General features: G+C 40.4%; 1 pseudogene; it reads left to right on the plus strand.

Annotated features, from left to right (window-relative positions):
• The first annotated feature begins 17,696 nt into the window (after positions 1-17,696).
• Positions 17,697-17,795, plus strand: LOC148572284 (small nucleolar RNA R71; annotated as a pseudogene).
• Positions 17,796-18,059: the final 264 nt, after the last annotated feature.

Here is an 18,059-nt window from a genome sequence, read left to right on the forward strand (position 1 = left end):
CCTACATTTAAAGAGTTGCATGGTCCTCCGTGCATTCAAAGGCGAACAAGGGGGTACAGCGACTATACGAATTGCCACCTTCAGCTGGTGGATCAACCGGCTGCTGCATGTTCTTCCTCCCGCTTCCCTTGTTGCTAATGGTGCATCATTTATGAAAAATAGAAAACAAGATGGCAATACAAGTAAATGCAAAAATAAGGAAGCATAGATTGTTGGAATGAGGTGATGAATCACTAAAATGAAGTGAACGAATTAGTTTGTGACATGAAAGAAATAAGTGTGTGAATTCTAAGTTGCACGCGGTTTAGAACACACAAACTAGCATAGAAAGCTATGTCACAATTACACAAAAGAAGCATGCACTTCACTCATTCTAGTGTGCTTGAGATACTTTAAAAGAAACTTGTAGGTTAAGATAAACAAACAAGTAATGAAGAAGCACAAGAGCATTCAAGCAAGAATCAAGCAATTGTGAAATAGATGATAGAGAAAAGTTTGTTTGCAACGCCTAAATGACATGAAGTAGAAAAACATGACAAGCATAGTCCACAAAGCTTAAAAAGCTCAAAAAATGTCACTAGGTAAGCTTATGATCCAATTTCACAATTCCTTAATTTCAATGCATCAACTAGGTGACTTAAATAAAAATTAATCATAGCAAACATCACCAAACAAAAAATGCATTAACTAAAAAAAATTGCCTAATGAGAGATAGTGAATTCAAATTATATGGTAGCTACAACATGCAATTTAGAAATCCAAAGACATTCTCAAAGGCAATGTTATGCGTACTTGGTATGCACAAATATTCAACATTCAAAATTCAATACCAAGTAACAATTTATAACCTCAACAAAGAATTCCAACAACAAATATTTATAACAATGATGCTAAAATAACATCCAATCAGTAATCAGCAGCAATATCTCAATAGAATCAACAAATCAAAGCAATAATTCAACAGTTAGCACCAAAATAGAAAATTAAAATAACAAACTAACTAACTAACAAAATAACTAAAGAAGATGATGGTGGATGGTGAGTCATAGTGATAGATGATGGTTGGAGGGGGGAAGGGGAAAGAAGAGGGGGGAAGAGAAAAGAAGAAAAGAAATAGAAATAAGAGAAGAAAAGAAGTAAGGTGGTGTGAGAGAGGATTTGTGCGTGCGCACACCCGTGCGTGCGTACACACAAAGGGTGTAAAATGGGGGTTGTGCGTGAGCATAAGCATGTGCGAGTGCTCCGGGAAGAACGTCAGAATCGCGTTGTGCGTTGGTGCACGAAATTGTGATCCTTAACAACGGCGCCAAAAACTTGGTGCTCGAAATGTAATTCACACACTTTGTCACAACTTCGCACAACTAACCAGCAAGTGCACTGGGTCGTCCAAGTAATAAACCTTATGTGAGTAAGGGTCGATCCCACGGAGATTGTCGGCTTGAAGCAAGCTATGGTCACCTTGTAAATCTCAGTCAGGTGGATTCAAATGGTTATGGAGTTTTAATAATTAAAATATAAAATAAAGATAGAGGTACTTATGTAATTCATTGGTGAGAATTTCAGATAAGCGTATGGAGATGCTTTTGTTCCTTCTGAACCTCTGCTTTCCTACTGTCTTCATCCAATCCTTCATACTCCTTTCCATGGCAAGCTTTGTGTAGGGCATCACCGTTGTCAATGGCTACTTTCTGTCCTCTCAGTGAAAATGGTCCAAGATGCGCTGTCACCGTACGGCTATTCATCCGTCAGTTCTCGATCATACTAGAATAGGATTCAGTAATCCTTTTGCGTCTGTCACTATGCCCAGCTCTCGCGAGTTTGAAGCTCGTCACAGCCATCCCTTCCCGGATCCTACTCGGAATACCACAGACAAGGTTTAGTCTTTCCGAACCTTAAGAATGGCTGCCAATAGTTCTAGCCTATACCACGAAGACTCTGATCTCACAATCAGGAGGCTAAGAGATACGCATTCAAGCTTCTTTGCATGTAGAACAGAAGTGTTTGTCAGGCACGCGTTCATAAGTGAGAATGGTGATGAGCGTCACATAATCATCATATTCATCATGTTCTTGTGTGCGAATGGATATCTTAGAGAAGAAATAGGCTTGAATTGAATAGAAAAACAATAGTACTTTGCATTAATTCATGAGGAACAACAGAGCTCCACACCTTAATCTATGGTGTGTAGAAACTCTACCGTTGAAAATACATAAGTGATAATGGTCCAGGCATGGCCGAATGGACAGCCCCCATAAAGGTCTAAGATAGCATAAAACTAATCAAAGATCAGATGATCATAAGATGATAGTAAAAAGTCCTATTTATACTAAACTAGTTACTAGGGTTTACAGAAATGAGTAAATAATGCAGAAATCCACTTTCGGGCCCACTTAGTGTGTGCTTGGGCTGAGTATTGAAGCTTTCACGTGCAGAGGTCTTCCTTGGAGTTAAACACCAGTTTGTAACCTGTTTCTGGCGTTTAACTCTGCTTTGCAACCTGTTTCTGGCGTTTAACTCCAAAATAGGGCAGAAAGTTGGCGTTGAACGCCAAATTGAGTCATCTAAACTCGGAAAAAGTATGGACTATTATATATTGCTGGAAAGCCCTAGATATATACTTTCTAATGCAATTGAGAGTGTGCCATTTGGACTCCTGTAGCTCCAGAAAATCCACTTTGAGTGCAGGGAGGTCAGAATCCAAAAACATCTGCAGTCCTTCTTCAACCTCTGAATCTGATTTTTGCTCAAGTCCCTCAATTTCAGCCAGAAATTACCTGAAATCACAGAAAAATACACAAACTCATAGTAAAGTCTAGAAATATGATTTTTATTTAAAAACTAATAAAAATATACTAAAAACTAACTAAATCATACTGAAAACCATGTAAAAATAATGCCAAAAAGCGTATAAATTATCCGCTCATCACAACACCAAACTTAAATTGTTGCTTGTCCCCAAGCAACTGAAAATCAAATAGGATAAAAAGAAGAGAATATACTATAAATTCTAAAATATCAATGAAACTTAGCTCTAATAAGATGAGCGGGACTAGTAGCTTTTTGCCTCTTGAATAGTTTTGGCATCTCACTTTATCCCTTGAAGTTCAGAATGATTGGCATCTATAGGAACTTGGAATTCAGATAGTGTTATTGATTCTCCTAGTTCAGTATGTTGATTCTTGAACACAGCTACTTTATGAGTCTTGGCCGTGGCCCTAAGCACTTTGTTTTCCAGTATTACCACCGGATACATAAATGCCACAGACATATAACTGGGTGAACCTTTTCAGATTGTGACTCAGCTTTGCTAAAGTCCCCAATTAGAGGTGTCCAGGGTTCTTAAGCACACTCTTCTTTTGCTTTGGACCTCGACTTTGACCGCTCAGTCTCAAGTTTTCACTTGACACCTTCACGCCACAAGCACATGGTTAGGGACAGCTTGGTTTAGCCGCTTAGGCCAGGATTTTATTCCTTTAGGCCCTCCTATCCACTGATGCTCAAAGCCTTGGATCCTTTTTATTACCCTTGCCTTTTGGTTTTAAGGGCTATTGGTTTTTTGCTCTTGCCTTTTGGTTTAAAGAGCTTTTGGCTTTTTTGCTTGCTTTTTCTTTTTCTTTCTGTTTTTTTCGCCATTTTTTCCTTTTTTTTTCGCAAGCTCTTCTCTATTCACTACTTTTTCTTGCTTCAAGAATAAATTTTATGATTTTTCAGATTATCAAATAACATGTCTTCTTTTTCATCATTCTTTCAAGAGCCAACATATTTAACATTCATAAACAACAATTTCAAAAGACATATGCACTGTTCAAGCATTCATTCAGAAAATAAAAAGTATTGTCACCACATCAAAATAATTAAACCAGTTTCAAGGATGAATTCGAAACCATGTACTTCTTGTTCTTTTGTAATTAAAACAGCTTTCATTTAAGAGAAGTGATGGATTCATAGGACATTCATAGCTTTAAGGCATAGATACTTAAATACTAATGGTCATATAATAAGACACAAACATAAACATAAAGCATAGTAAATGAAAAATAGAAAATAAGAACAAGGAGATTAAGGAATGGGTCCACCTTAGTGAGGGTGACGTCTTCCTCTTCTTGAAGAACCAATGGTGCTCTTGAGCTCCTCTATGTCTCTTCCTTGTCTTTGTTGCTCCTCCCTCATAGCTCTTTGATCTTCTCTGATCTCATGGAGGATGATGGAGTGCTCTTGGTGCTCCATCCTTAGTTGTCCCATGTTGGAACTTAATTCTCCTAGGGAAGTGTTGATTTGCTCCCAATAGTTTTGTGGAGGGAAGTGCATCCCTTGAGGTATCTCAGGGATTTCATGGTAAGGAATTTCCTCATGCTCTTGTTGAGGTCCATGATCTCTTGTTTGCTCCATCATTTTCTTAGTGATGGGCTTGTCCTCTTCAATGAGGATGTCTCCCTCTATGTCAATTCCAGCCGAATTACAGAGGTGGCAAATGAGGTTAGGAAAGGCTAACCTTGCCAAAGTAGAGGATTTGTCAGCCACCTTGTAGAGTTCTTGAGGTATAATCTCATGAACTTCCACTTCCTCCCCAATCATGATACTATGGATCATGATGGCCCGGTCTATAGTAACTTCAGACCGGTTGCTAGTAGGAATGATTGAGCGTTGAATAAACTCCAACCATCCTCTAGCTATAGGCTTAAGGTCCAGTCTTCTCAATTGAACCGGCTTGCCTCTTGAGTCAACTTTCCATTGAGCTCCTTCCACACATATGTCCATGAGGACTTGGTCCAACCTTTGATCAAAGTTGACCCTTCTAGTGTAGAGATGTGCGTTTTCTTCCATCATTGGCAAGTTGAACGCCAACCTTACATTTTCTGGACTGAAATCTAAGTATTTCCCCCAAACCATGATAAGCCAATACTTTGGATTGGGTTCACACTTTGATTATGGTTCCTAGTGATCCATGCGTTTGCATAGAACTCTTGAACCATTAAGATCCTGACTTGTTGAATGGGGTTGGTGAGAACTTCCCAACCTCTTCTTCGGATCTCATGTTGGATCTCCGGAAACTCATTCTTTTTGAGCTTGAAAGGAACCTCAGGGATCACTTTCTTCTTGGCCACAACTTCATAGAAGTGGTCTTGATGGACCTTTGAGATGAATCTCTCCATCTCCCATGACTCAGAGGTGGAAGCAAATGTCTTCCCTTTCCTCTTTCTTGAGGTTTTCCTGGCCTTAGGTGCCATTAGTGGTTATGGAAAAATAAAAAGCAATGCTTTTACCACACCAAACTTAAAATGTTTGCTCGTCCTCGAGCAAAAGAAGAAAGAAAGAAGGAGAAGAAGAAGAAGAAAAATGAAGGAGAGGGAGAGAGGTGTGTATTCGGCCAAGGGAAAGAAGAAAGGGTTGTGTTGTGTGAAAATGAAGAAGGAAAGAGGGGTTTATATAGGAGTGGGGGAAGGTGTAGGGTTCGGTTATTAGGGTTGAGTTTGGGAGGGAAAAGAGTTTGAATTTTGGAGGTAGGTGGGGTTTTTGGGGAAGAGAAGATGGATGTGAGTGGTGAAGAGGTGATGGGGAAGAGTGATTGAGGTGATTGGTGAGGGGTATTTGTAGAAGAGAGTTATGAAAAGGTGTGAAGAAGAGAGAAGAAAATGTGGGGATCCTGTGGGGTCCACAGATCCTGTGGGATCAAGGACTTAACATCCCTGCTCAAATTAGGCGTGTAAAACGCCCTTTGCATGCATGTCTGGCGTTAAACGCCAGCTTGCTGCTTGTTTTTGGCGTTAAACGCCCATATGTAGCCTGTTTCTGGCGCTTGTTTCTGGCGTTTAACGCCAGCTTGATGCTTCTTTCTGGCGTTAAACGCCAGTTTGATGCTTCTTACTGGCGTTTAAACGCCAGTAAGTTCTTCCTCCAGGGTGAGCTGTTTTTAAAGATGTTTTTCATTCTGTTTTTAATTTTTCAGTAGTTTTTGTGACTCCACATGATCATCAACCTAAAAAAATAGAATAAAATAAAATAGATATAATTAAATAACATTGGGTTGCCTCCCAACAAGCACTTCTTTAATGTCAATAGCTTGACAGTGAGCTCTCATGGAGCCTCACAGATATTCAGAGCATTGTTGGAACCTCCCAACACCAAACTTAGAGTTTGGTTGTGGCCTGCCAACACCAAACTTAGAGTTTGACTGTGGGGGATTTGGTTGACTCTGCAGTGAGAGAAGCTTTTCATGCTTCCTCTCCATGGTTACAGAAGGAGATCCTTGAGTTTTAAACATAAGGTTGTCCTCATTCAGTTGGAGAACCAACTCTCCTCTGTCCACGTCAATCACAGCTCTTGCTGTGGCTAGGAAGGGTCTTCCAAGGATGATGGATTCATCTTCCTCCTTCCCATTGTCTAGGATTATGAAATTAGTAGGGATGTAAAGGCCTTCAACCTTTACGAACATGTCCTCTACTTGTCCATAAGCCTATTTTCTTGAGTTGTCTGCCATCTCTAAAGAGATTCTGGCAGCTTGCACCTCAAAGATCCCAAGTTTTTCCATTACAGAGAGTGGCATTAAGTTTATTCCTGACCCCAGGTCACACAGAGCCTTCTCAAAGGTCATGGTGCCTATGTTACAGGGAATTAGGAATTTACCAAGATCCTATTTCTTTTGAGATAATTTCTACCTATCCAATGTATTTAGTTCATTGGTGAGCAAGGGAGGTTCATCTTCCCAGGTCTCATTACCAAATAATTTGGCATTCAGCTTCATGATTGCACCAAGGTATTTAGCAACTTGCTCTTCAGTAATGTCTTCATCCTCTTCAGAGGATGAATACTCATCAGAGCTCATGAAGGGCAGAAGGAGGTTCAATGGAATCTCTATGGTCTCTAGATGAGCCTCAGATTCCTTTGGTTCCTCAAAGGGAAACTCCTTATTGGTCACTGAGCATCCCAGGAGGTCTTCCTCACTAGGATTCACGTCCTCCTCCTCCTCTTTGGGTTCGGCCACACCAAGTAAGGTAATGGCCTTGCATTCTCTTTTTGGATTCTCTTCTGTATTGCTTGGGAGAGTACTAGGAGGAGTTTCAGTGACCCTTTTACTCAGCTGTCCCACTTGTGCCTCCAAATTTCTAATGGAGGACCTTGTTTCATTCATAAAACTTAGAGTGGCCTTAGATAGATCAGAGACTATATTTGCTAAGCTAGATGGACTCTGCTCGGAATTCTCTGTCTGTTGCTGAGTGGATGATGGAAAAGGCTTGCTATTGCTAAACCTGTTTCTTCCACCATTATTAAAGCCTTGTTGAGGCTTTTGTTGATCCTTCCATGAGAAATTTGGATGATTTCTCCATGAGGGATTATAGGTATTCCCATAGGGTTCCCCCATGTAATTCACCTCTGCTATTGCAGGGTTCTCAGGATCATAAGCTTCTTCTTCAGAAGATGTCTCTTGAGTACTGTTGGATGCAGCTTGCAATCCATTCAGACTCTGAGAAATCATATTGGCTTGCTGAGTTAATATTTTATTCTGAGCCAATATGGCATTCAGAGTATCAATTTCAAGAACTCCCTTCATCTGAGGCGTACCATTACTCACAGGATTCCTTTCAGAAGTGTACATGAACTGGTTATTTGCAACCATGTCAATGAGTTTCTGAGCTTCTGCAGGCGTTTTCTTTAGGTGAATGGATCCACCTGCAGAATGGTCCAATGACATCTTTGATAATTTAGATAGACCATCATAGAATATATCCAGGATGGTCCATTCTGAAAGCATGTCAGAAGGACACTTTTTGGTCAGTTGCTTATTCACGAGAGGATTTTTACCAGTAAAGAGATTCATAGAAACAGTTGCGTTGTAGATATAGTCTCTAAACCGACAAAAATCCCTTCGTACAAACGTTTTGGTTGTCACAAGTAACAAACCCCTTTGAAATTGATAATCGAGTATTCAAACCTCGGGTCGTCTTTTTAAGGAACTGCGAGGAAGTATGTTCTTACTATTGGCTATAAAGGTTGTAATCGGGGTTTAGAAGATGAGAAGCAAGTAATTTAGATGACAAGTAAAGTAAATGGCAATTAAAATAAATAAATACTATAAAGCAGACTTTTGGCAAGGTAAGAGAAGTTGGAGGTCCAACGTAGTTATCTCTCTCAACTATAATGAAAGTTGAATCTAAACTCCACTTGATCAACCTGTACTAGGGCAAGGGAAAGTCAAGGGACTAATTAAATTGACCTTTGAATCCTATTTATTTCCTAAGAAAAGGTTGGGATTACTCAAGTTCAACTCAATTAGCAAGATAACGATTATCAATTATGTTGAGTTTAATAACTGTTGAGTTACTAAATTCTTAACCAGAACCAAAAGGGGAAAAAGTAAAATTGCTGGAATAATAAAAATGTCCTTAGATGGGAAGCAATGGTAACTTAAATCAAAGAAAACAATCATAAACTGAAAATACCTCAATTATCATTAATTCAAATAATAGTCTGTAACATGGAAGGATTCATAAATCAAATTATAATAATCAATTCAAATGTTGGAATAAATAAATAGAAGTAAAACTAAAAGAACATTAAACCTGGGATCCAGAGTTACTCTTAAAACAAGAAGAAATCCTAAATCCTAAAAGAGAGAGAGAGAAGATCTCCCTCTCAACTAAATCTAAATCATTAAAAGGTAAAATATGCCAGCTCTCTTTGAATGGGTGCATTCCCACACTTTATAACCTCTGGTCTATGCTGTCTGTACTTGGATTTGGGCCAAAAAGGGCTTCAGAATTCGATGGGGGCGCATTCTGTAAATTCTGATACGTGGCCCCTGTCACGCGTCCGCGTGGGTCACACGGTCGTGTCATTTGGAGCTTTTCCTTGCTACGCGGTCACGTCAGTCATGCGACCGCGTCATATGCGTTCTGCTTAAGGCGCGCGGTCGCGTCAGTCATGCGGCCGCGTCGCTGCTGATTCGTGCTTGGCACGCGATCGCGTCGTCCATGCGATCGCGTGGATACCAATTTCCTTAAAGCTCCGTTTTGCTTTCTCCTTCCATTTTAGTATGTTTCCTTCTCCATCCTTTAAGTCATTCTGCCTTAGAAAATCTAAAACTACTCAACACACTAATCACGGCATCGAATGGAAATAAAGGTAATTAAATTAATTAATTTTAAAGCTTAGGAAACATGTTTTTCATAATATGACATAATAAGGAAGGGAAAGTGAAACCATACAATTAATGTGAATAAGTAGGTGAAGGATTGTATAAATTACTCAAATTAAGCACAAAAGAACTCATGAAATATGGGTTTATCAACCTCCCCACACTTAAACACTAGCATGTCCTCATGCTAAATCCAAGGTAAATAATTAAGGTTAAAGTGATGGAATGTCATGCAATGCAACCTAATTTAAATGCAACTACCTAAATGAATGATGCATCATGCAACTCTAATTTATTCACTCATATATAAAGCTTACATGTAGTCAAGTTAATTCACATTCTCAAGGAGTCATGTATATATATATATATATATATATATATATATATATATATATATATATATATATATATATATATATATATCCAACCCTTAAATAATAAAGCATTTTAGCAAATGAGATGGGAAAGAAAACATTGTACAATACTTGCAAAACAATTAGTGAATTAAGTACAGATATATGTTGATGAGTTATTGAACCCTCACTGGATTTTGTGTTTACTCTCTAGTCACTAGTGTTTATTGGGTTTATTCACTCCTTCTTTCTTTTCATTCTTAATTTCTATAGCTTTGTTCTTCATCTAACCAATCAACAATTATAGAATATAGTCATACCAAAAAGTCATGAGGTCTTAGTTAAGGTTGTAATGGGGCCAAGGTAAAGGTAAGGATTTATGTATAGGGTTAAGTGAGCTAATATGCGAATCCTTAATTAGACTAAGATCTCACCTAACATACATTTTTAGCAAGATAAAACTTCTTTACCTATTCTCCCATATTATCTCACTTATTGTTACATGCTCATGTTTCACTTTTTTATTCTTATCCCATGTGCATTGTTTTTTATTTTGCATTGGAAAATTTCTTTTGTATCCCCTTTTATTCAAATGCTGAAAAAAATAACTTTCTCTCTCTCTTTTTTTTTAATGCACATGGTAATTGAATCACTTAGATTTTTTTTCATGAACATGCTTTCCAAATTTATTTTATTTCTTTTAACTTCTCTTACCTTTTTGTTTCTATCATCCATGTTCCCAAAAGGTTTCCCACATTTAACTCTATTCATGATTTTCTATCTTAAGCTAACCAAGGATTCACTTGGGATTTTCTTTTGTTTTTCTGCTTAAGGCTAGTAATTTGGCTAAATAGAATAAAGGGGTTTTAAAAGGCTCAAGGGGGCTAACAAGGGTGATGTAAAAGGTAGGCTAATTTGGGATAAGTGAGCTAAAATCAAATGATGGCCTCAATCATTTTCTTGGTATGTATCTATTCTATATTCTATAATTGGACATATAGATTAAAGCAAAGGAAAGAGCATCAGAATAAAAAGAAATGTAACACACAGAAATGAAATTATGGTTTGAATGCAACCATACAATTTAAGCTCAAGACTCACAGGCTGTGTGTTCTCTAACTCAAGCATCATATATCATTTATATATTGTATGCAGGTTTAGTTAAAAATTCCCATTATTCTCATAAAAAAATTATTTAGGGTGGCTTTTAAAGTTTTAATGTTCCTCCTTGATGAAATGTTGTCAGCTTAACTACATCATGTAATGCTATATACAAGTTTTGTGGATTTAAATCTGATATGTTCAATTTCCTAGCTTACTTCCTTTTTATATTTTTCAATTTAAACTATACTATCTTATGCTAAAAAGGGTAAACTATACTAATTAATCCACTAATAAATCAGAATTACAAACTAAACTAAATAGCTAAAATAAACTAAATGGCTAAAGTATGAACTAAAGATGCAAAATGCAGAAAATAGAGTAAAAATACATAAAAGAAATGTATAAGTACTCAGAAAATAACAGTAAAAGGAAAAATACAGAAAAATATCCAAAATAAAAGAAAAAGTATGTAGTGGTTCACCAAAATAAACGCCAGAGATGGCGACCTCCCCACACTTAAAAGGAAGCATCGTCCTCGATGCTCAATCAAGCCGGGTGTGAAGGAGTGTCATCACTGGGAGGGATGGTAGCGGGGGTCTCAGTGGTGGTGATGGGCTGAGGGTCTGGCTACTGTGGAGGAGGTGCTGACTGGATCGGGATCTCAAGATCCACAGCCTCAATCTAATGTGGAACCGCTGCCTGTGGTGCGGCTGGTGCTGCCTCCTGGGGGTGGGTCTCTGCCTCGGGCGCATCCGCCTCCTCCTCAGATGCCTCGGATGGTGTGTCGGGCTCGGAGGAGATGTCGCCGAATCGTATCATCAGCTTTAGGTGCTCATAGCGCCGCTTGTTGTGACGCTCCATCTGGTCAAGTCGTCGGAACAAGCGGTGCACCAGATGATAAACGGGCTTTGTGGCAGGTGGAGGTGCAGTGGTGGTAGCAGGGGTAGGTGGTGCAGCAGTGGAGGAAGAGGGTCCAGCAGACTGTGGGACTAACTCATCAGTAGCAGTGAATGGTGCTGGTCTGTGGCCCAGGGCTAAGAAGTTCTGGCTGTGCGGAATGATCTTCTTGTAATCCGCCGCTGGTGGTCTCTCATCGGCATCCTCCCATGGCACGTCAGCTCGACGGCCAAGCTATGTAACTAGATATGGAAAGGGGAGGGTGCCTCGGATGTGGACCCTGGCCATATAATGCCGAATGAAACGTGGCAGATAGAGGTCCTTACCCTCCAGTACACACCAAAGGAGGGTGATCATAGCAGTCGGGATCTCCGTCTCGTGAGTACTCGGCATCACATAATTACTCAAGATCTGATGCCATAACCGAGCCTCATCGTTCAAGTATGCTCTCTTGATCCCTCTAGGCATGGTAGTGTCCTGACCCATCTCCCAAGGAACTGTCGGGTCGAGAGCTATCCGTGCCTTCACGGCATCCCAATCAAACTTCATCTGGCGCATGTCCTCTTCAGCCTTTAAATAACCATCAGGATGATCGGACTTGGCTGGGAGCCGGAGAATGTCCTCTAAGGCCTCCTCAGTGACCAGAATTTGTTTTTCTCTCAGGTTCACTGCATCTAGGGTGGTGAGGTAGTAGTTGCAGTAGAATTCCCGGACCCAAGATGAATTGACCTCTGTCAGTGTTTTCTCCAGAAAGAACCAGCCCCTTTGCTTAATTTGCTCAGTGGTGTACTGCTGGAGGGCTTCTAGAATCTTCAGAGTTCGTTCCAGGTATAGATTTCTGGAGTTTGCAAAAGCCGGTTACTTCAACTCACAGTACCGGTTTGCAAATTTTATAGGATCAGTTGCAGGGAGCAGCTGGTCAGCTTTTTCCTGCTGTGTGAAGTTCTTCTCCCGCCATGAAGAATCATGCATTAGAGCAATGATGGACTGGGAGGAATCTCCTCTCTTGCGCTTGCCAGTAGCTTTGCCTTTTCCTTTCCTTTGTGAGGCAGACATCCTGAAAAACAAAAAAGCAGGATATGGATAAAAATAGGAAAGCAATTAGGCAATTAAATAAAGGAAGCTCAAAGCAGCAAGGGAGAAATAGAATAAGGAAAATGAGTAAATGAAATGTGATTGAATTTATGTTAAATGGAAAAATAATCAATATGCCATGTTTAGAAAGTTAGAGGAAAGTGAAAATAATCAGAAAAGAGATTAAAAGTGTTAGTATGGTTAGAATTTGAAAAAGAAATTAGTAAATGAAAATTAGTGAGTTAGTAAAGTGCGGGTTAAAGTAATTGGCATAGAAAAATTCCATATAACAAGGATTCACAGGTAAGAATAGAAGTACTCATAATCAAACAAGGAAAACAGGGTGATGCTGATTCGAATAGAAATAAAGAGAGTAAAAATTGGAATCAGTGAATCACAAATGCAGTTTATCAACCAGGAAATCAAAGAGGATAAGAAAGTCTGCCATAGCATTCATGAAACGGTTTGGGTAAAGCAGAGTAAAACAAAGTTCAGAGATGCCAAACTAAAACATGAATGAAAAAAAATTTTAAAAAATTTGGGCAGCATTCCGGCTAAAATTGGATTATCCCGGAAAATAAACAGCAATCATAACAGTTCATATGAATTTAAAACTAGCTGCAGAAACAGAAAAATTTAGAGTAACAAGCAGTAATTGCAAGAAATCACAACATATGAACGAGGTCACAGGAACAGCAAAATTGCAGTTATGATAAAATATAAACAAGAACAGTGTAAGTAAACAGACCTAGATCCACTAACCAGAGCCTAAGCTACCTAACAACCTAAAAATCCACTACAGCATCCATATCTATTTATCCTAATGATGAACAGAAACGGAAAAAAAAGTACAGAAAAAACGACGAACGGATAAAAGGGAGTTGCGTTTTGCGGAACCTGGAAGGCGGAAGGGGTGGAACGGGGAAGAAGGTGGCTGCGGCGGCGTCCGGCGCGGTGGCGGGGCACGGTGTCGCGGTGGCGGCAGATGGGGGCAGTGGCGGCGAGGGTTTTGGGTTGGTGATAGAAGAAGGGGGGTGCGGGTGGGTGGCGGAGAGAGAGGGGGGCGCGGCTGGGTGGCCGGCGGTGGGGGGCGGTGGTCGTGGAGGCAGTGATGGAGAGGGGAGGAGAGAGGAGGAAGGGAGAAGAAGGGAGGGGAGGGGGTTGCGGTGGCGGCGTCCGGGGTGGCGGCGGTGTCTGGGTGGCCGGCGGTGGTGGCTGGGTGGTGCTGGGTGGTGGTTGGAGGGAGAGGGAGCAGAGAGGGAGAAGAGGGTTGGGGGTGGGGAGGTCTCGCGACTGATAGGGTTCGCGGGCTGGGGGGTTATATTTTCGAATCCACGCGGCCGCGTGGGGCACGCGGTCGCGTGGTTGGGACGAAAATGGGAATGACGCGATCGCGTGGGGTGCGCAATCGCATGAGGGTGGGGGAAAGAAGGGTGACGCGATCGCGTGGGTCGCGCGATCGCGTCGCTGGAATTTGTGCTAAACGCACGACTCCAGCGCCGTTTTAGCGCAACTCTCTTTCTCCTTTTGGGGTGATGTGCAATCCATGCGACGCGATTGCGTCGCTCACGCAGTCGCGTGGGATTGGTATTGTGTAAGTGACGCGGTCGCATGGGGCATGCGATCGCGTGGGCCAATTTGTGCGAAACGCACAGGGGCCGCACGATTCCAGCCTAACTTTCTGTTTGTTGGATCCTTACGCCGATATATATATCACGCGGCCACGTGGGTCACGCGGTCGCGCGGGTGGTGTTTTCCGCGATATGACGCGATCGCATGGAGCATGTGGTCGCGTCGTGCATCCCTTTTTTTTTGTGCATGAAAAATGCAGAATGCAATGATTAATAAGAATGTTATGCATGATTCCAGGTTTAATAAATTAAAATGAAAAAGGAAAAATGAAAGCAATTAACAAGAAATAAATTGAAAAAGAAGCGACCATACCCTGGTGGGTTGTCTCCCACCTAGCACTTTTAGTTAAAGTCCTTAAGTTGGACATTGGAGGAGTATCCTGTTATGGTGGCTTATGTTTAAATTCGTCCAAAAATCTCCACCAGTGCTTGGAATGCCAATAGCCTCCGGGGTCCCAAACTAAGCACGCAAAGCTTCCGAACAACTTTAAATATATTGTTAGGCTCCCGGGATGACAAATGTCAGAATAAACTCCAGGATTCCAAGCCTTGCTTTTAAATCCGCCTCCGTCTTGATCTACATGTCTCCATTCGGGCGGGTTAAAAAGTAGAATCTCACCTTGGTGACCAAACATTTTTCGTGATCCATGTGATTGAGCATGATACCAATCCGTGTACTTCGAAGTGAAGCGTGGAACCTTATTGAACCTTGTGCACCAGCTCTGAGTACGAGCCATTTCCCTCTTACTCTTAAAGCCGCAGAGAGCTCTAAGCTGGCCATCTGTTTCAAGTAAACCATATTCAAGTGAATAAGTAAAGTTATAAGTTAAGGATTGTACCCACTTGAAGCTTGTATTAGGTGGTAATGGCCTTGGGATAAGTGTTTTTGGTGGTTCTGCAAGTTCTGTTTCCTTGTGCTCTTCTGTGAATTCTTCCACTTCTTTGCAAAGATCTTCAATTGTATCTGTGTCCTGGTCAAAGTCTTCTGTGCCTTCCTCATCACTTGAGTCATAGATTGGAGGTTGAGAGAAATCTACCTCTGCATCATCTTCATATTCACTTGGGGAAGATTCTTCTATCTCAGAGAATTCACTTGCGGATGCAAGTTCATCACTAAGAGAGCTAGACTTGTGACTATCATCATCAAAGGAATTTGTTTCTTGGATTATTCCGTCTGATTCTTCATAAACGATTTGCCTTGGAGAAATATCCTCCTTAGTATCAACTGTAGCATCCTGGACAGAGTTTTCCTCAATTCTGGATTCCCATAGAGGTTCAGCATCTCCTAGATCTTCAACTAACTCTTCTTCTTGAACAAAGACAGCTTCCTCTAATTTTTCCAGTACAAATTCATGCTCTGTCTTGTCCACTAGAGTTTTTGGCACTTCCTTCATGCTCTGCTCTTCATTGGGCTGTCCACATGGAGCTGTGGTTGATCCTTGTATATTTGAGCGCCTAGAAGCCCATTGAATCATCGCTTGCTCCAGTTGTTTAATGGTTGTTTGAAATTTAATTACTGTTTCTCTTAGGCGATCCTCTGCTTCTTGGGTTGCTGGACTTGGACATGCTACAAAGGAAAGTGGTGGTGATTGGGAGCGATTGGATTGGTATTGGGGTAAGGATGGATCATATGGTGGCGAATGGTGAAGAGAAGCTTGTGAGTGTGGTGGTTCAAGGTTATGTTGAAAGGATGGTTTATATGTACGGGGTGGGGCTTGTTGGTAGTTACAAAGTTGTCCACCATGTCTTTCAGCTGGGTATGCATTGTGGAATGGTCTTTGTCCAGGATATCTCAGAGGGTGTTGCTGCCAAAAGGGTTGATTAGATCCTCTTGGTTCCATCCATCCTTGATTGGTCTGACCTTGGTACACATTCCTGCTGTAACTTTTATTTCCTTTAACAACATTAGAACCAAACTCAAAGCGAGAGGGGTGAGAGTTCATAGCAGCAAATAAAGATAAAAAGGAAAAACAAAAATAAATAAACAAGCAAAAGAAAAATATTTACAATAACCAATAATAAGGCACACGTTAGCAGTTCCCCGGCAACGGCGCCATTTTGACGAGAGGATTTTTACCAGTAAAGAGATTCATAGAAACAGTTGCGTTGTAGATATAGTCTCTAAAACGACAAAAATCCCTTCATACAAATGTTTTGGTTGTCACAAGTAACAAACCCCTTTGAAAGTGATAACCGAGTATTCAAACCTCGGGTCGTCTTCTCAAGGAACTGCGAGGACGTATGTTCTTACTATTGGCTATAAAGGTTGTAATCGGGGTTTAGAAGATGAGAAGCAAGTAATTTAGATGACAAGTAAAGTAAATGGCAATTAAAATAAATAAATACTATAAAGCAGACTTTTGGCAAGGTAAGAGAAGTTGGAGGTCCAACGTAGTTATCTCTCTCAACTATAATGAAAGTTGAATCTAAACTCCACTTGATCAACCTGTACTAGGGCAAGGGAAAGTCAAGGGACTAATTAAATTGACCTTTGAATCCTATTTATTTCCTAAGAAAAGGTTGGGATTACTCAAGTTCAGCTCAATTAGCAAGATAACGATTATCAATTATGTTGAGTTTAATAACTGTTGAGTTACTAAATTCTTAACCAGAACTAAAAGGGAAAAAATAAAATTGCTGGAATAATAAAAATGTCCTTAGATGGGAAGCAATGGTAACTTAAATCAAAGAAAACAATGATAAACTGAAAATACCTCAATTATCATTAATTCAAATAACAGTCTGTAACATGGAAGGATTCATAAATCAAATTATAATAATCAATTCAAATGTTGGAATAAATAAATAGAAGTAAAACTAAAAGAACATTAAACCTGGGATCCAGAGTTACTCTTAAAACAAGAAGAAATCCTAAATCCTAAAAGAGAGAGAGAGAAGATCTCGCTCTCAACTAAATCTAAATCATTGAAAGGTAAAATATGCCAGCTCTCTTTGAATGGGTGCATTCCCACACTTTATAACCTCTGGTCTATGCTGTCTGTACTTGGATTTGGGCCAAAAAGGGCTTCAGAATTTGCTGGGGGTGCATTCTGTAAATTCTGATACGTGGCCCCTGTCACGCGTCCACGTGGGTCACGCGGTCGCGTCATTTGGAGCTTTTCCTTTCCACGCGGTCGCATTAGTCATGCGACCGCGTCAGTCATGCGGCCGCGTCGCTGCTGATTCGTGCTTGGCACGCGATCGCGTCGTCCATGCGATCGCGTGGATACCAGTTTCCTTAAAGCTCCGTTTTGCTTTCTCCTTCCATTTTAGTATGTTTCCTTCTCCATCCTTTAAGTCATTCTGCCTTAGAAAATCTGAAACTACTCAACACACTAATCACGGCATCGAATGGAAATAAAGGTAATTAAATTAATTAATTTTAAAGCTTAGGAAACATGTTTTTCATAATATGACATAATGAGGAAGGGAAAGTAAAACCATACAATTAATGTGAATAAGTAGGTGAAGGATTGTATAAATTACTCAAATTAAGCACAAAAGAACTCATGAAATATGGGTTTATCACTTATATCTCTCCCAAGCTTCATAGAGGGATTCACCTTCTTTCTGTTTGAAGGTTTAAACATCCACTCTAAGCTTGCTAAGCTTTTGAGGAGGAAAGAACTTGGCTAAGAAAGTCGTGACCAGCTTATCCCAAGAGTTTAGGGTATCTTTAGGTTGAGAGTCCAACCATATTCTAGCTCTGTCTCTTACAGCAAACGGAAAAAGTATAAGGCTGTAGACCTCAGAGTCAACCCCATTGGTCTTAACAGTATCACAGATTTGTAAGAACTCAGTTAAGAACTAACAAGGATCTTCTGATGGAAGTCCATGAAACTTGCAGTTCTGTTGCATCAGAGAAAC

This window comes from Arachis ipaensis, chromosome B3, assembly GCF_059453495.1.
Source record: "Arachis ipaensis isolate K30076 ecotype BB chromosome B3, ASM5945349v1, whole genome shotgun sequence".
Classification (NCBI taxonomy): domain Eukaryota; kingdom Viridiplantae; phylum Streptophyta; class Magnoliopsida; order Fabales; family Fabaceae; genus Arachis; species Arachis ipaensis.